Genomic DNA, 20,484 nt, shown 5'->3' with positions numbered 1-20,484 from the left:
AAATGCAGGATAATAAAAGGTGAGATCCAGAAAATAGGGTGACATCAGCTATCAAATACTCTGGCTGGTTCAAATGATCAGAAGTAGAAATATGTAAAACCTTGACTTTTAAAGACTCATGGACAAGACAGGCCACTCCACCTCCCTGGATGTAACGACCAGTATCTGTATTTCTTAAAATTCGATCTCTTCGAACAAAATTGTAGCCATTCAGTGAGAAAATACTGTTATCGTGAGAAGGTTAAAACCAAGTCTCAACAAGGATAATACTGTCGGGTTTAGTATCATAAATCAAATTAAGTAATTGAGCAGTATGACCAACAAGGCTATTTATATTTAAGCTAAGTACATTTAATGATGAAGTAATTTTTCCAGTTAAGTTATTAATTGAATTAATTAATTGCTAATCGAGTTTAGCAAGATCAACAGAACAATTTACTTTAAACTTTTCAGAGCCATCATCCTTCTTCGCATAAATCTGACCACTTGTCACCCAAACATACTTAAAGTTTTTTAGTTTAGCCTTCTCTTTTGTTTTAAGTAGCAACTTATGTACCTCCGGCAGCAGAAACTCATTTACGTAGATAGCACCTTTGAAATTATGATCAACACAAGCCGGAAACACAGTATTAGCCAGCAAATTTCTTGACTTACGTTTCGAAGTAATAATAAAATCACGTACTCGAGATGACTTCAAGTCAACAAGATAAGAATGACTGCTAGTCTTATCCTGTCTAGGCTTGTTTTTATTTTCAAATTTGCGAGTACTCAAAACATCACTGACCAAATTCGGTAAATCTAAAGCATTAAGAACAGCAGACGGAATTTCTGAAGGTGATAATGTGTTTGCTACTGAGTCAGGAACACCTGAGATCACTAACTCAGTAGTGTTTAATAAAATTTCAGTAGAAGCAGATGACATAGTCGCTGTTTTTTCAATGTCTGACAGTCTTTCGTAAACTGAGTTAAGGTCATTTTTCCTCATATCCTTTAACTGAGCAATATCTGTAGTGAGATTTGAGATAGACTCCGTGTTAGTCTGAACAGTGGCAGCTAACGACGTCAACTTATTAGCAGTAGCCACCTGTGAAACTTGTAAATCACTCAATTTACTGCTCAATTCCTCAAGTTTCTGATTTGTTTTCACCTCTGAACTAACAAATTTTTCCATAAGTGCTGTTATTTTATCATCCAATGATTTTTTAGACCAATCTGTAGGTAAGCTTGACATTGTTGGTGAATTTACAGGTGATGAAAAAACTGAATCAGCACTGGGAGTCAGCGGAGCACTTGGTGTAACTGAAAACTCAGGGAACGACTTCTGAGAGGTTGACGCACGAGATGTAGATGTACGCTCAAACGGAGAAGAGCACACAGACTTGAAGCTTGAGACTGAAGAAGTACTTGAACCAATGGATTTTTGAGAGTTCAATCTTCTCAAACTTGTAGTTGAATTTATATCTAATTTTTCCAAAAGATGATTAAACTGCTTCCTACAGCAATCTGAGATAGGTCTACTTTTAATGTAGTCCCGTGCACAACCTGGATGAAAGCTTCGCCGACAAATATTGCAGTTTACTGATGATTTGACAGGTCTCTTGCATTTAATACAAATATCACTCACTAATGACATAACACAATCACTACAGAGTCAATAAGCCGTGCAAAGTTATCTAAGAATTCAATTTGTTCATGACAATCAATGACTCCAAAATTTAATTTGTTCAAAACAATTCAATGCCAACTTAGCCAAAAAGTTAGTGTACTACAGCACAGTACAGCAAATTGATGTTAACAAGGATGGTAATACCACTAAGGTAACACTCTAAATGATGCTACCTTACCATCAAAGTGTGTAACAAACTGATGTCTACTGATTATCATATGCTGTCACTAGTAAAATCGATCGATGATCTCTATGTTACCGATCCACTTTTACACGAGACACTGAGAACTAACCTCTTCAATGTTGAAAATATTTAATTAAATCATTAAACAATCCACAAGGCACGGATAATAAAAATTTATATCACAGCTTGTAGATTGCAGTTTTGTGCTTGCAATAGTTCTGAAACAAAAAATGCCCGGAGGCAAAAAACAGCAGAATCAAGTTCTAACGGCAGAGCAGAAAAATAATGTGCTTATGTACTTACAAGAGAGAGAGAGAGAGAGAGAGAGAGAGAGAGAGAGAGAGAGACGAGGACCACTCTAAACTCACTCTCACTTCAGCATCACAAAACTCAAGTCTCAAATTATAAATTTTTGATTAAATACAATATAAAATCAATTCTTTTCTAAATAATAATTATTCGTTTAATAATTATAAATAATAATAAATAATTCAATTATTGACCACTGGGCGTATCACATAAATTTGATTAATTTAAATCAATTAACTCGATAATACAAAAAAAAATCTGTCTATCGGTTGACCCTGCGGGCCAGCCCTAAAACTTCCTGCTGTTTTCGAGCTCCTTGATCTCTAAAACATTGTTGTGACTACATTTTCGAGCTCTTCGAGCTCAAAGATACCTTTGTTTCCCTTTTTTATGAGCTTTTCAAGCTCAACAGGGTAACGTTTTATGTTAAAGTTTAAAAATTTAGAAAAAATTTTGATATGTTGTATCTATATCGTGTAAGTATATCCTGATACGAACGAACATGACGATTTTTAGGCAATCACCTTCAATGACTTATATAAAGAAGAACATATTAGTTTTGAGTAATTTTGTTCAGTAATTATTATGTTATTCAATGAAAAAAGCAGATATTGATTTTATATTTATTATTCCGTTGACGATATCTCTCGAACGGATTATCTGATTGAGAGGTTTTTGGCAGCAATCGAATGATTTTATCGAGTTCTGGAGCTGATTAGATTTTTTAATTGATCGATTTGATAGTTTCCGAAATATTCACGAAAAACGAAAAAAAACGATTTTTTTTTTCGTTCTTTCGTCGATGATATCTCTCAAACGGATTATCCAATTAAGACGGTTGAGGTGGCAATCGGTGCGTTTTATTGAGGTCTAGAGCTGATAAAATTTTGGGAATGATTGATTAAGTTGTTTTGACGATATTTGCAAAAACCGTTTTCTCCCGACTAGAAATTTCAGGTGCACCCACTTGGGAACCAATTGGGTTGCTCAATGGGGACCCTATATTGGGATGTAACGCAGAAACGTACTTGGACCCCGATCGGGCAATCCCAATAGGTTCCCAATTGGGTAAGACCTACGTAATCCCAAACGTGCGATCCCTATTAAAAAAATCTGTCTATCGGTTGACCCTGCGGGCCAGCCCCAAAACTTCCCGCTGTTTTGAGCTCCTTGACCTCGAAAACATTGTTGTGAGTAGATTTTCCAGCTCTTCGAGCTTGAAAATACTATTGTATCCCGTTCTTTTCGAAAAAAACCGTTTTTAGCATTTCTTTCTCCCACGATATCTCACGAACACTTGCGTAAATATCAAATGTTCGCGCCAAAACACTTGATAACCCTATGCTCTACTATACCAGAGGTGCTGCTATCGACGCGCTCTCTTATACGCGGAATTTCAACTCGATAGCCAGCTACGCGGCAACTGCCATTCTTCTACAACACTTGTTATAAAACACCATGTGCTACCAGTTTTTATTATAATTCAATTACATCATTCTAATTGTAACTCGCTGATTCATCATGTATTTTTTATCATCTATATTTTTTAATTATATCTTTATTTTTATATATAAACTCTGTGATCATTTTTGTGGTGACCGCGGGTTAAACTAACCACCGGCTATATCTATATGCATACTCGCTATCACGTGACTTTGCAGCCACAAATAATTTATGTCAATTTTACAATTTACTTTCTAATACAGTCTCCATTCATTACTCATTTCTTAATTATTTATTCGTACTCAATGCCAACTGGTGTGACTGATGTCATCATTCAGTCATCCAGTCATACTTAATCTCTAAAATAAATATCAAATTTTATTTGTGACTGCAAAGGATAATATACGTTCAGACTCGGCTCTCGACGCATCTAACCATTATTACTTGGTTCTTACTCGTACTCTACATGTCGCGTAATAAAATTACTTGTGACTTAAAAATTATACTCGAAATATTTGTGAATTATTAATTGTTAATAATTTGATTCATTACTGCGCTCTATATAATTATATTAATTCACGGGTACGGTGCCGTGTAGAATTATAGTAAAATTGTATTCTATTAAACTCGATAAACTCAATCTTCACATCAACTGCCAAATCGGTTCAGTAGTTAAAAAGTTATAAGCCGGTCACACACATACACACACACACACACACACACACACACACACACACACACACACACACACACACACACACACACACACACACACACACACACACACACACACACACACACACACACCCAGACATACAGACACTCGGACATCATTCTGAAAATAGTCAGAATAGCTTCCTAGGACCTCAAAACGTCGACATCTGATGAAATCGATTTTCGCAAATCGGGGTGAAAACAATAACTTCCCGAATTTTTCGAAAATCGTTGATTTTCTTAGCGGGAAGTTAAAAAATATTAAATTGCAAAAAAAAAAATTAATTAATTTTAATTAGATCCGAAATGTAATCTATTGTGTTAGAAGCGTTACTTAAAGGAATTATATATGATTTTGACTGATGAAAAAATCCCGATGACTGCTGGGCTCGAACCTGCATCCTTCCGATCCAAAGTCTTTGATGCTATCCACTGCGCTGACCCACGTATGCGATTGCGTGAGTGTAAATAATATATTCATCATAATACCAAAGAATAACTTGAAGAAATGAAAAATCCGTGATGGAATAATCGACGTACTCTTTGTATAAATATATTATTATTCTGTACTTTGTTTAATTTTTAGCCAGTAAACAAAATATTAAAAAAAAATTAAAATATTTTACGATCAAATGGATTACCAATTTAAAACCTCAGGGTACTTCAAGTAAATCAAGAAAAAAATAGTTGATAAAAATTTTAGTCGATCAAAATTATACTAAAAATTGAAAAGAGAAGAGGGAGGGACACAAAACAGAATATCCTATTCAGAAGAAGTGAAAATCAATTTGATTTGAAAATTAAATAAATTTGATGAAATGAAATTATTTATAAATAATTTAAATTAATAAAAAATTAATTTAAACATAAATATTTTGTACGAGTTTAAAAAACAAATTTCTTTTATTATCAAATTTTTGAAAAAAAAACTTTCAATAACAAATTTTGAGCATTTCAGATTATATATGAATCATAAAAATTATTTAAATAATAATAATTTTTTCATTGGGATATCCCAACGAGTTCTCAATCAGGTCCCAATTAGGAAAAACTGATGCTGGGTAGGTGATTTTTGCGTTGGGATATTAAAACGTGGTGCCTCCTCCTCGAGGTAGATGACCACGAGGACAGGTACCAGTTTATTATCTAATCGCGACACACGCTATTTTCTACGTAGCGTGTATCTTTCTGTGTCACGATTGTCTAACTTTCAGTACCGATTGACCCGGGTAGTCGAATTGGCTTACCCAGGACGAGTAGAACGAGTTCCTTGAGCAGTGAATTAAGGTAGACTTACTTAGTGTTGCGGACTGGTCTCAAGTCCGTGCAGCAAGGTGTCGGCGTCGTCTACGGGATATACAGCGTAGAACTTAATCTTAATCTTAATTCACTAATGGGTAGGACGGCTTCGTAATTTATAACACGTTTTTATAGATTAATATCAATGAGTTTTTATTAAAAAATTGCTATTTAATAAGCCACGCGCATTGAGCGACAAGACAACTTTATAACTCTCACTTTATAATTTAATAAGACAAAGACAAAATAAATAACTGATTGGACAAATTTAGCAGTAATTAAGAAAACACAAGTGTACTGCGTGACGCGTCAACCAAGAGTGTCTTCCCTCCAAAAAGGTCCTCTAGTGCTTTTATTTTATGGTTGACCAACCTCAGAGTGTCTAGGGAATTTCTAGGGCCCATCCGTGCTTTTGTAGCTGCAACAATGGAGCGAAACCACACTCAGTCGCTCGAATAAAGATCGAATGTCAAACGTTGAGTTTTCCCCCTCAGAGATGGCGCCACATAAGCTAAACTGGCCTCGTTTGAATGAACGAGCCAGCCGCGCATGTCTCTGCAAGGTGGACTGCAGAGCACTGGACCAAAGTCTGTTCCAGTGGGTCGACTTAGGGTCTTCTGAGGTGGAGCATTGCGCCTCCAGGGAATTTCAGCAGGTTTCGCCCACCACCAAGTGATGGGGAACTGCGCAGGGCTCGCACGACCAGGAGTCGTACGAGCATTAATGCCTCTTGGTTGTCGCGACGTCGGTTAGTTAATATTTTCGTTACCGGGTTTCAAGAAAAGACCGAGGCTCCAATATCGCCTCGTCACAATATCCCAATAAGTTCACAATTGGGTCCCGATGTGGCATAACCAGTCAAAGTTATTTATTTATGCATTGGGCTATCCCAACGAGTTCCCAATTGGGTTCCGATGTGGCAAAACCAGTTAGAGTTATTTATTTTTGCATTGGGCTATCCCAACGAGTTCCCAATTGGGTCCCACTTAGGAAAAACTGATGCTGGATAGGTGATTTTTGCGTTGGGATATCCCAACAAGTTCCCGATCGGATTCTGACTGGGCATGCCACAGCGATTCCCAATTGGGGCCCAATATATGTATTGGGACAATTTCTAGTTACTGTTTCTTTCATCGACGATATCTTTTGAACGGATTACCTGATTGAGACGTTCTTGGTGGCAATCGAAAGATTTTATCGAGTTCTAGAGCTGATTAGATTTTGGAATTGATCAATCCAACAGTTTTCACAATATCCAAAAAAAACGAAAAAAAAAATTTTTTTTTTCGTATTTCTTAAATATCTCAGAGTTTATTTGACTAAATGGTCTAATTTTTTTTTGAAAATCTAAGTTCAGAAGATGTCTTTCATCAAAAAGATAAGAGAGGTTTACATCCACACACACACACACACACTTACATACAGACATCGCTCTGAAAATGTTAGAATAGCATCCTAGCGCCTTCAAATGTCGACATACGATGAAAACCCGGGTTTTGAAAATTGGGGTAAAACCAATATCTTCCCAAATTTGTTGAAAATCGTCGATTTTCTCAGCGGGAAGTTAAAAACAGTGCAAATAACATAAATTAATCAATGTAAATAATACAAATAATGATAAATAAATTATTTGATTGATGGCTGGGGTGAATAAATAGTTTAAATAATATGTCAATTAATTTAAATAATATAATTGATAATGTTCAGTCTGGAGCTCGATTAATTTCAAATCCTTCGTGCATTTTCGCTATTCCGGGAGTTGCCGAACTCGCTACTGACTTCAAGGTCGAAATAGTGCCGGGTCACTCGCTATATGAGCCCGACACTTACAATTTATTACTCATGACCGTGTTAAAACTGCATGAGAACCTGCTACTAGCCGGCCAATAAAATAATTCGTATTATATTAGCCGACCAATCAGGAAATTCGTCTCATAACGGCGTGCTCGGCTGCCAATAAAAAAAATCAGCTACTAACTGCTTCGTGTTGGCGCGCTTTTAAGCCAATGGGAAAATTCGTTGGGACAGCCATGCTGTCATCATCACCTCCAAGCGGGAACGAAGGAAGACGCCATCGTTTTATCATTCTATTCTTCAACGTGCTCTAGTACAGTTCACCTCGCGTTCTAAAACCGCTTTGCAATTATAAAACTATTCTTGTGTTCTTATACTAAATCTTGTGCTGATTTGTATTCAATATTTAATCAGTAAATCAAGGCTGCTATTTATTGAGTATAAATAATTTGTCATTCGCGGATAATGAATTTCCGTGAAGTAATCGCTATCGACCACGTGTCGTTTTATACGTGATTCGTTTCAGTGTAGTTGCATTCGCTTTCACGTATACTTTTGGTTTGAATTCTCTGTCAATAATTATTTTCAAAAAGTGTAAATAAATCTATAATTAATTCTTGATTTATTCTGGTGTAATTTTTAATTGTTTAAAACCTCACGCCTAAACCAGATTCTCTAGTGATATTCGCTTACTTAACATTTTGGTCCTTCGAGCCGGATTTGGTATGGTTTTTAATAATTAAAAACGCGGTATTGTTCTCCAGTAGCGAAGGTCCAAGTTCAGCGATTAGCGGTTCACCAATGAGAAAGTGTCCGGGAGTCAAAGCGTTTAAATCTGCAGAATCTTCAGATAGCGGAGCGATCGGTCTTGAATTTAGCACAGCTTCAATCTGTGTTAACACTGTAGCGAGTTGGTCGTAAGTCAATAGCTATTCACCAATAGTTCGAATAAGATGGAACTTGATTGACTTGACGGCTGCTTCTCATTTGCCACCAAAATGAGAAGCGCTTGGGGGGTTGAACTTTCAGTCTGTGCTATCAGTAGCGAGTAATTACCGAAGTTCCTTTAGCTGTCTCGATCCTGCTGCGAATTCTTTTCTTAGCGTGGCGTCTGCTCCTACAAAATTTGTACCACAGTCCGAGTATAGGGTACTGCAGGCGCCTCTCCGACTAGTAAATCTTCGAAATGCTGCGACGAAAGCGTCAGTAGAGTAATCGGTGACAATTTCAATATGTGTAGCGGACGTAGCGAGACATACAAATTCAGCGATCCAACCTTTATAAGTTTTCGCACCTTGACCTTGAAATGTCTTCAGTGTTACTGGCCCAGCGTAGTCTATTCCAGTGTGTAAGAATGCTTTAGATGGTCTTACACGAGCGGATGGCAATTGTCCCATTAATTGTTGTGCACGAACACCTCTATGTCTTGTGCACACGACGCAGCGAAGAATGTGAGACCTGACTGGAACACGCTCACCTTCTATCCAGACAGATCTCCGTAGATCAGCGAGAGTCAATTGAGTTCCCCCGTGGAATGTTTTCTGATGCGAATGTTCTATTAGTAGCGTACTTAAGCGTGATGATCTTGGTAAAATAGCTGGATTTTTTTTATCATCATCAAATAGCGAGTTCTTCAAGCGACCGCCGACTCTGAGTACTCCATTGTAGTCGACGTAGGGAATCAACTTAGCGAGACGATGATTTCGTTGTAGAGAATCACCATCTTTCAGTAGATTCAGCTCTTGCGAATAGTACTGACTTTGTGTATACTTTACCAGCAAAGTCTTAGCGAGTTCCAGGTCAACTGTAGAGAGTGGTGTGGCCAGTGTGGACTGTGGCACTTTTTTAAATTTAGCGATGGCACGTAGGCAGATTCTAAGCGTGCGAGGTAGTGGTGACAACTTAGAGAATTTATCCAGTAGCGTGTGTAGTGGGTGTGAATGTGCCTTGAAGATGGTAAAAACCAGACCTGGACGTTCTTCAAGATGTGATACCGTCTGCGTAGGGATGTCAAAAGATGGCCAGTTTTCTTTTGATTGACTAAGCCACTCAGGTCCCGTCCACCATAGCGAATGCTGTTCTAGTTTAGCTGCTGTTAAACCTCTTGAAGCGCAGTCAGCTGGGTTAAGTTTACCTGGAACAAAATCCCAGATGACACTTGGTAACGATTCTTGAATATTGGTAACTCTGTTGCGAATGTAGACTTTCCATCCAGCTGGGTTGTTTCGTATCCACGTTAAGAATACAGCGGAGTCTGTCCACAAGAAAATTGGTACATTTTCAAGTTTCAAGACATTCTTGACGTAGAGTACCAGTTGAGCGAGTAAAACAGCGGCATTGAGCTCCATTCTTGGTATAGATATTGGTTTCAGTGGTGCAACTTGTGTTTTGGCACACACTAGCGAAATGTTGGAACTTCCAGAAGCGTCAGTAACTATTAAGTAGACAACAGCAGCCATAGCGAGTTGTGAAGCGTCAGAGAATCCATGTAATTCAATCGATACACCAGTTTTTACATGATTCCAGCGAGGTATCTGAATCTTCGAGATCTGATATAGTTTATCTCGAAATAAATTCCATTCTTGAAGAAGCAACGGTGATAGCGTAGCATCCCAGTCGAAGTTCTGCAGCCTTAGCTTCTGCATGAACATCTTGGCTCGTACGATGATCGGTGCCGAAAACCCAAGCGGGTCAAACAAGCGAGCAATTTCAAATAAAATTGTACGTTTAGTTGTTGGAGATGCTTCTGGTAGCGAATAGCCAAACTGGAATTTATCCTGTGTAGAATTCCAGGTTAATCCGAGCACTTTTACTGTAGTATCCCCAAGTTCTCGTGGTGTATCTTCTTGGGTTTCAACTGGAGCGACTTGGGAGAGTAATTCCGTTGAATTACTTGCCCATTTTGTGAGCGGAAAGCATCCTGCGGCACACATATTTTTAGTTTCGAGAGGAACTTGAATTGCCTCAGCGAGTTCATCTGCGCCTTCATAGATGTCGTCAACGTAGCATGTATTTGGTAGCAGTTCAACAGCTTTCGGAAATTTATTTCCTTCATCTTCAGCAAATTGTAAAAGTGCTCTCCCAGCGAGATATGGAGCTGATGTTGTTCCATAAGTAACCGTAGCAAGTGCAAAAACTGTTGGGATTTCATCTTTGTCAAACCAGAGTATGCACTGTAGATGGTGATCTTCCTTGTCAACTGCAATCTGACGAAACATTTTAGTTACGTCAGTAGCGAATAGATAGCGATGACAGCGAATGCGAATCAGTACGTCACTGATGTCAACTTGGATCTTGGGGCCCACATGAAGTATCTCGTTGATTGATACGCCAGATGTTGTTTTCCATGACCCATTGAATACCACCCTAAGCTTGGTGGTAGTGTTCTGTTCCTTTAGAACCCCATGATGAGGCAACATGTAGCTGTTTAGTGGTAATTCCTTTAATTTTACACGTCTCATGTGTCCCAAGTCTTCATATTCTTCCAAAAAGTCGTAGTATAACTTCTTGTAGATTGGATCATTATTTAAACGTTTTCGAAGACGTAGTAAAGCGTATTGTGCAGCTCGTAGCGAGTCACCCAGTTGACTTGGAGAAGATTTAAGCGGCAAGCGAACGACATATCGACCATCAGACTGTCTGTAGTGTGTATTGACAAAGTGTTGTTCACACTTTTCTTCATCTTCATTGTAGTGTATAGCGAATTCTGTCTGTGGTTCTTCTTGATACCAAAACTTGCTTAGCAAGTCTTGTAATTGATCATCAACAGTGACATGGTGACCATAAGCTGTCAATTTAGAAGTAGCGGTGTCCACAGACTCATAGATGATCCATCCAAGCGTCGTTGGCTGAGCGATTATGTCATTGTCATTACCCTTCCGTATTTTAGCGTTAATTATGTGTGCAGCTGGTGCTGCACCCAGAATGATGTCAACAGGTCGTGATGTTAGAAAGTCTGGATCAGCGAGTTGCAGACCATTTATATGCAACCATTTCTTGTTAGTAAGCGTGAATGACGGTAAGTTCACCGTCAGTAGAGCAAGCTCATGAGCTTGGATAGTGATAGAAGCGTTGTTATGTAGCGAATGCAGCGTCATCTGGCATGACCCAAGTGAATGTCCAGCTGACACATTACCAATCCCTCGTAATGGTACAGCTGCCTTATTTAGCGGTATATCCAGCTTCTTAATAAGCGAATACGTCACAAAAGATAACTCCGATCCTTGATCAATCAGTACACGAGCAGTACATGTACTTCTGTTAGCGAATTCAACTTAACAATCGCGGTAGCGAGTAATACATTGAGCGAATGAGCTGAAAGCAAACTACGTTAGCGAATTCAAAACAAAAGTTACCAAAATTGGAACTATTTGTTACCTGGTGCCGATACAGTAGGTTTCTGTACCGATTTAGCGGCAGCCTGCTCATCAATGTGAGTGAACGTATGATGCGGCTTATGACAGTGGTGGCACCTATCTTGAGTTTTGCAGTCAGCGAAGCGGTGACATCCCAAGCAGTTGTAGCAGAGCCGGTAGTGCTGTACGATCATTTTCCGGTTCTGTGGCGACGCCTATTGGTAACTTGGGCAGAACAACACAAAATGCTTGAGCTTGCAAATTGGGCACAAGCCCGGCTCGCTCGTCTTTTCTTTTGGAGTGAAAGCGGTGTAACTAGCGCCCCCTCTCGAAGTCGGTGCTTTGGCATTGGTAGCAGATTTACTGGCAGTACTTCCGGTCTTGTTAGTAGCGGCTGATCGCGAATATGTCTTCGGTGATGGCGGTCTTTCAGTCACTGGTTTTGACTGAGCTGAGGGTGCTCTTGCACCGACACCAGAATTTTCCCAAGCACGTACCTTGGTTTTCAGCATATCGCGCAGCTGCTGGTAGGTAGGGAATTCATTAGAGAGTCCCAGCGAGGCCATCCACTACACTCGTTGATCTTCAGGTAAGCAGTGTACCGTTAAGCGAATCAGGAATGGATCTGAGTCGTTGATTGGTACTCCTAAGGCAGCGATAGCGTCCAGCGACTTCTTGTTAGCGAGTAACAGAGCGTCCAGTTCAGCAGTGGAGCGACTAGTTAGCGGTTGTCTGTACAGCAAATCATCGACGTGCATGTCGAGTAATTTGCGTGGATTGGTGTAGCGAGTATTTAACAGTTCCCAAGCAGACTGGAAAGCGTCATCCGTAACTTGTATATTAGCGATTAACGAAGCAGCCTCAGCTTTAACCTGGGTTTTCAAGTAATGCATTTTTTGTGAGCCGGTTAGCGAATCTTCATGTATCACTAGCGATGTGAACAGGTCCTTGAACGAGTCCCATTCATCATATGTACCCTCGAACGTCGGCAATTTTATTTGAGGCAAATTTGATTTGTGTGCTCCTCCAAAATACGCCGTTTGACCGTGATTAACGGCCTGGGCTTCCGGAACAGGCACTGGAGCGGGTTTTGCAGCGCTGAGTCTTACCAGGAGCTCAGTGTACACTTGACTAGCAGTACCAAAGGCGTTACCTGTATGGTATTCATTTTCGACGATCTCTGGGATATCATCAAAAATTCTCTTATGAGTTGTGTTGAAGCGAGTCCACAAATCATTCAAGAAAGCGAGTTCAGCGTCAATAGCGGATGCACCTTGGGTAGCGAGAATGGCGTCGGTCAAGCGGTTGGACATATTACGCATCGTATCGATGCGGTTCATTTGTAGAGTGAGTTGAGCTTCAGCGGCCATCTTGTTTCAACGTTGCACACAAAGTGGACGCGACAAGTGAAACTGACGCTAAGTTTTCGATCAAAAAAAATTACTAAATGCCTCTTTACACCGGTGTGTAAATTGATCACCCCGGGCAGCACTCTAGCAGTGCTCAGCAATGCCCACGGCACTTAGCGATTATCACTGCACAAAAAACTGACCACGCACTTTTTCTCACAAAAGTTTTTAAGATTTTTTAATTTTAATAATTTTTAATTGTTAAAAACCACACCAAACCGGCTCGAAGGACCAAAATGTTAAGTGAGCGAATATAACTAGAGGATCTGGTTTAAGCGTGAGGTTTTAAACAATTAAAAATTACACCAGAATTAATCAAGAATAAATTATAGATTTATTTACACTTTTTACAGATAATTATTGTTAAAAGTGTGCATTAGGTATACGTCAAACAAACTGAAAAAAAGTTACGTGGCGTCAAAAATCAACAAAAATTTAGTTTACTCAGTGTCAAATTTTTTTTCATTATTTTTCATTTTTATTGCATCAAAATTTTTTTTTCAAATTTTGACGAGCCTGCTCTTGTAGGAAATTTAATTTCTTACAAAAAATACCTGATATCATATATACGTCAAGTGATCGAGAAAAAAGTTACATGGCTTTAAATGTCAACGAAAAGTGAAGTTTAAAAAATATTAATTTTTTTAACCTTAATTTCAACGGAAAGTGAACTTCATTTTTCGTTGACATTTAAAGCCCTGTAACTTTTTTCGCATTCATTTGACGTATATATGTTATCAGATACTTTTTATGGAAAATAAAATTCCCTACAAAAGCATGCTGGTGAAAATTTGAAAAAAAATTTTTTTGAAAAATGAAAAACAATAAAAAAGAGTTTGACACTGAGTAAACTGAATTTTTGTTGATTTTTGAAGCCCCGCAACTTTTTCTCAGTTCATTCTACGTACCCTCGCAGATTCTAATCATGGTGGAAACACTGTGGAAGTGTAAACACCGTGGATCCACCGTGGTTACACGGTGGGTTTGTTCCATTTTACCACCGGGTAAACACAGTGTATCCACTGTGATTACGCGGTTTATCGATCGTGATTCCACGGTGGCTTGACCACTGTGTATACACGGTGTTTCCACTGTGATTACGCGGTAAATCCACCGTGATTACACGGTGGCTTTGTGCTATTTCACCACCGTGGTTCCACGCTGTATCCACCGCGTAATCACAGTAAAAACACCGTGTATACACAGTGGTAAAGCCACCGTGGAATCATGGTGGATACACCGCGTAATCACAAGGGTAAAATAGAACAAACCCACCGTGTTTCCGGAGTGATTCAAATCTGCGAGGGTACATATTGCATCAGCACTTTTCCATAGAGAATTTAATTTTCTACAGAATTGTACTAGGTGAAATTGAAAAAAAAATTTTTTCATAGTCTTAATAACGAAAAACTAAAATGAAAAATTTTCGTCGTATTTTAAATGGGAAAGGGGACATCCTTTTGTGATAACTCAATTTTAAAGATATCTGGCTGAAATTTCGTGAGGATTCTTTTGATAGTATGGAGTTACTTTTGAGCCCATAAGACGTTAAAAAAAAACTATCCGTCTTTTATTTTGGGACACCCTAATATATATATTAGGGTGATCCAAAGAATAACAATTTTTTTTCTCGGAAACAGGTTCAAAAGTTTCATTTAGATAGAAAAAGACGCCTGAGAAAATTAGAGCTCTTAATATTAACTTTAGGAGGTTCCTCATCGCACTTTTCTATTTTCCATAAGAATAACATGGAAAAAATTTTTTTTACGTCTTCTGATTATTATAAGTAGCTAACGATGCGTCATAAGAATAATTGGCAGGCATTATTTTGTAGGGAATTCAATGCTCTACAAAAAAAGATTCCTATCATTTTTCGAAGAATCTATTTGTTCAAATCTTATTTGAGGTTGAAGTCGAATTCATACACTTATCCAAAAAATCGAAGGAACAAGAAAATTATATAAATTTTTTAGTGGTTTTTGGAAGGCTGTATTTTCGTAAAAAATGATTGTATCGAAAAAATTGAAAAAGCAAATTGAAGCTTGAAATCTCTAGTTTAAAGATCATCCAGCAAAATATTTTTTTGAGCCACGGTTTTTGCGGAATCATAAGAAAAAGGTCGAGACACCATTTTTCTAAATTTTTTGGTTTTGTTTTTTAGGTCTACGGGGCCGGGAAAAATTTTATCAAAAAAACGAATTCATGTCTCGTTTAGAAAATTTATTCAGCTACAATTTGCTTTTTTTCATTTCTCTGTACGACAATTTGCTGCTGAGATATCAGCCTTCAAATGAAAAAGGATCCTTTTGTCTTTGATTACTGATATCTCAGCAAATAATGACCGCACAGTAATTTAAAAGGCAGTTTAATAAACTTGAATAAATTCCCTACAACCTCCATTTCTGATTTTTTCAAAAAAAAATTTTTTTTCATCCTTGATATCCATTTGAAAAACCCACAAAAAATGGCCATTTTCTGGCTTTTTAGTCAACTCATCGCTACTCTGCAAACATTGATAAAAAAAATAATGTTGCCAGGTAATTTTACAGCTTAATGTACCCCAAAAAAACCCTGGAAATTTTCAGATTGATCCATTGAACCGTTTGTCCGGTCCGATTGCTCAAAGGTTTACAAAACAATTGAAGGAACAAGTTTTGTTCCTTAATTTAAGTAATTGTTATCAAAATGAAAAAATTAATTTTTTTTTCATTTTCTTTCATTTTTGCGTTACTTATTTAGTAAATGTAAGGTAAAGAGGAAAAAAAAACAATTTTCCAATAAACGAGACCAAACAAGAATTTTTTTACATTTTTTTTTTTACGTTTTATTCGGGGGGTTATTTTTTTTTTTTCGTTTTTCGGAAAAAAATTTTTTTTTCCTCTTTACCTTACATTTACTGAATAAGTAACGCAAAAATTAAAGAAAATCCAAAAAAAAATTAATTTTTTCATTTTGATAACAATTACTTAAATTAAGGAACAAAACTTGTTCCTTTAATTGCTTTGTAAAACTTTGAGCAATCGGACCGGACAAACGGTTCAATGGATCAATCCGAAAATTTCCAGGGTTTTTTGGGGTACATTAAGCTGTAAAATTACCTGGCAACATTATTTTTTTTATCAATATTTGCAGAGTAGCGATGAGTTGACTAAAAAACCAGAAAATGGCCATTTTTTGTGGGTTTTTCAAATGGATATCAAGGATGAAAAAAAATTTTTTTTTGAAAAAATCAGAAACGGAGCTTGTAGGGAATTTATTCAAGTTTATTAAACTGCCCTTTAAATTACTGTGCGGTCATTATTTGCTGAGATATCAGTAATCAAAGACAAAAGGATCCTTTTTCATTTAAAGGCTGATATCTCAGCAGCAAATTGTCGTACAGAGAAATAAAAAAATAGGAAATTGTAGCTGAATAAATTTCCTAAACGAGCCATGAATTCGTTTTTTTGAAAAAATTTTTCCCGGCCCCGTAGACCTAAAAAACAAAACCAAAAAATTTAGAAAAATTTTGTCTCGAACTTTTTCTTATGATTCCGCAAGAACCGTGGCTCGAAAAAATATTTTGCTGAAAGATCTTAAAACTAGAGATTTCAAGCTTTAATTTGCTTTTTTTGTTTTTTCGATACGATCATTTTTTACGAAAATACAGCCTTCCAAAAATCACCAAAAAATTTATAAAATTTTCTTGTTCGTTTCATTTTTCGGATAAGTGTATTAAATATTAAGAATTTCTTACTTTTTCGGCGAAACTATCAGACCTAATACAAAATATCATATGACCTTTTTCGTAGACAATTTTATTTTCTAGAAGTTATTTCGAATAAAGTTTTTTCGAATTCCGCATTGTTTCCTAGTTGTTGTTATTTTAATGTCATGCTCATAAAAAAAATAGTCTTCTGATCGATTTTAAGAGCTTGACATTAAAATAAAAAAAAACTAGAAATCAATGCGGAATCAAAAAAAAAATCTTATTAGAAATAACTTCTAGGGAATAAAATTGTCTACAAAAACGATCCAATGATATTCTGTAATAGTCTAGTCGACAAGTTCAAAAAGACAAAAAATAGAGATAAAGCTCTTTAAAATATGAGCGATAGCTCATTCGATTCGGAGTGACGTCTAGAAAAATGTATCTCAAGCATTTATTAGCACATAAAAAATTGCGATTGTTATTAACAAATCAAGTCAATAAAATGGCATTTAGTTTATCGTTAATAACTCAAAAACTATTAACATTTTTGAAATTCGGAAAAAGATCCTTAAAGAGGAGGAAATTTGCAATAAAAATGTCCCGACTCCCTGAACTCTATGTCTATTATTTATAATTTTAATTTAACGCCGAAAATAGGGCTCCGCGTGGCCGTTGCGGCGCACTGCCGCTAAAGAGAGAGTACCGCATAATATAATTTTTTTACAGTAACAAATATTTATTTAAAAATTTTAATAAATTATGGGATCATTTAGACTCTTGAAAGGAAAAATCCCCGTTAGAAAAAAGTTAATAAGTCAATTTTTCAAAAAGTTGTACTTTTGTTAACTAACTAATTTTTTTCTTATCTCCGTTTTTATAAATAACGACATAAAAGTTTAGATAATGTACCTATAAATTTTTGACTTCGTGGAGCCTTTCTTATATATATACTCGACATGATCACACCATATAAATTTCTTAAAGTTTATTATTTTGTTTATAATAATTTTTTAAAGTTAACAAAAAATTAAAAATCCGAGGAATGTTGTTAAAAAATTCTTTTTTGACAAATGTTATGTTATTGCTGTTTTTGCATCTAACAACAGCATTAAATTACGTTCGAAAAAAATTTTTTATATCATTTGTTAAGATATTTTTTATAAACAAATAGACAAGTTTACTATTTAAAAAAATTTTTTTTTTACCATTTCATTGTCTACGCAAAATAATGATTTTTAAAACAAAAATTATTCCTTAAAAAACTTTTTCTATTGTTTAAAATCGTTTTTTTTTTACATTTCGATTGTTTAAACAATTAGTTAAGAAATTATTTTTTCTGAAAAAATCATAATTAGAATTTCTTCATAGGTTGACAAAAAAAAATTTTTTTTTATAAATAATTTCATCGCTTGTTAACTTAACAATTTGTTATAAACAAATTCTGTAAACTGTTATATTTTTTTCTAGAGCAAAAAAAAACAACAAAAACAGACATATGTATGACAGTGATAAAGATGTTTTTTTTCTATTTTTTAAAACACTTTGACTTATTACGTGAGACCGAAGTTGAATCAGCCTCTTGATTTGTCAACTAACATTGATATAACTTACAAACTATTAGAGATACGATAGTGAACATTTAGGTGGTTTTTATGAAGGATTAATTAATCTTTTAAATAAGCAAATCACCGAGTTTGTAACTATTGTTTATCAGCTATTATATGCATTTGTTCATATAAATTTGAGATTTTTTCGTTTTTTTCGTATCTTTTATCACTTAAAACTTGATAAATAATGAAACTACAGCTATGAACTTTTAAAAAATAATGTTCAGTGATAAAATGTCTACCAATCAAACTTTATATCATATCTGTATCTCATATAGTTTAAATTATATACATGTTTTATTAATATTTATCTAACATGTTTGCGTTTATATATGATATTTTTTTTGGTTTTATCGAAATTCCTCAAAAACGACTGGATGAATCAATTTGAAAATTTGATCAGCTTTAGAACTTGATTAAACACGCCGATTTCTGTCTCAACCATCAAAATCGGTTAATTCGTTCGCGATATATCGTGGTAGAAAAAAATGCTAGAAAATGGTTTTTTAACAAAACAATGGCATACAAAAGTATTTGCGAGCTCGAAGAGCTTGAAAACGTATTCACAATAATGTTTTCGAGCTCAACGAGCTCGAAAACAGCGGGGAGTTTTGGGGCTGGCCCGCAGGGTTAACCGATAGACCGATTTTTCGTTTTGAAACACCCTAATATACATATTAGGGTTCTTCATTTCGAAGCCAGATTTATTTTTTGTGCATGTGGAAAAAACCATAGTTCGACACAAAAACAAAATTTTCGCGCTCAAAAAAAAATTCTATCTCGATTACAGACCTAGCTCATTGAAAAATTCGATTATCCCATTCAAATAACATGGGAAAATTTGTTTTTTATCATTCATGCAATATAAGTGCTATCTTGGCGCACGCTCTTTTGTTCGCCAAATAGCTGTTTGCCCATTCAACTGTTTCCACGACATTTGTGTGCGTTAAACGATTATCTGCGTGCGACAAGTAAATTTGAGTGCGACAAGTAAACTTGTCGCACTCAAATTTACTTCTTGTCGCATGCAGATTATCGTTTAACCCACAAAAATGTCGCGGCAACAGTTGAATCAGCAAAAAGCTACTTGGAGAATAAAACAGCGAGCACTAAGATAGTACTTATATTGCATTAATGATAAAAAAAACTGTGTTCAATTCGTGCGGTGTTGTCGATTACCCACTCGAGCAAATGAGCGCACTCACTTCGTTCGTGCGCTCAACTTCGCTCTCGTGGGCAATCGACAACTTACCGCACTAGTTGTACAATATACTATTTTTACCTTTAAGTATTTTTAACCTTGTTAATAAATCGATAGATCAAATAGACTAATACATATTTTTGAAGGAAATTAAACGCTCTACAAAAAAGGTTTCATATTATTTTTTGATAAATCCATCTATTCAAAAGTTATTAGAGCTCGAAGTAAAGTTGGAGATCTTCTACCTTTTCCGGTGAAACTATTAGACTTATCACAAAATTTTGTAAGGTCTTTTTTGTTAGCAATTTCTCTCTCTACAAATTATTGTTAGTAAAGTTTTTTTTAAATTCCGCATTGTTTTCTAATTGTTTTCATTTCAATGTCGAGCTCTTGGATTTCAAGATCATAAACACTTTTTTAAGAGCTTGAAATTAAAATGAAAATAAATAGAAAACAATGCGAATTTTGAAAAAACTTTACTGACAATAATTTGTAGAAAATAAAATTGGCAACAAAGAAGACTACAACATTTTGTGATAACTCTAGCGTTTTCGTGGTCACCGTGAAAATACCGTGAACCAACCGTGATTTTATGGTTAACTCACAGTCGGTTCATGATGGTTTTCCAGTGAAAAAACAGTATATTTCTGCAAACGCAATACTCTTATTGAACAGTAGATTCCTCGTGAATTAACCACTTTTTTATCGAATATTCAATCCGTGCTTATCGTCGGTATATAAGCTTTGCCACCCATATTCACCGTAGAAAACCTGCGATTTTACCATGAATTGACCAAGGATTCTCCATTATT

General features: G+C 36.2%; 1 protein-coding gene across 9 annotated transcripts in view; it reads right to left on the bottom strand.

Annotated features, from left to right (window-relative positions):
- Positions 1–20,484, bottom strand: part of LOC130665417 (glutamate receptor ionotropic, NMDA 2B) — a 1,452,633-nt gene that overhangs the window by 533,749 nt on the left and 898,400 nt on the right. The window lies entirely within an intron of this gene.

The sequence above is a fragment of the Microplitis mediator genome, chromosome 3, assembly GCF_029852145.1.
Source record: "Microplitis mediator isolate UGA2020A chromosome 3, iyMicMedi2.1, whole genome shotgun sequence".
Taxonomy (NCBI): domain Eukaryota; kingdom Metazoa; phylum Arthropoda; class Insecta; order Hymenoptera; family Braconidae; genus Microplitis; species Microplitis mediator.
Note: the sequence above shows the minus strand (reverse complement) of the source record. Positions and strands in the feature narration are given on the sequence as shown.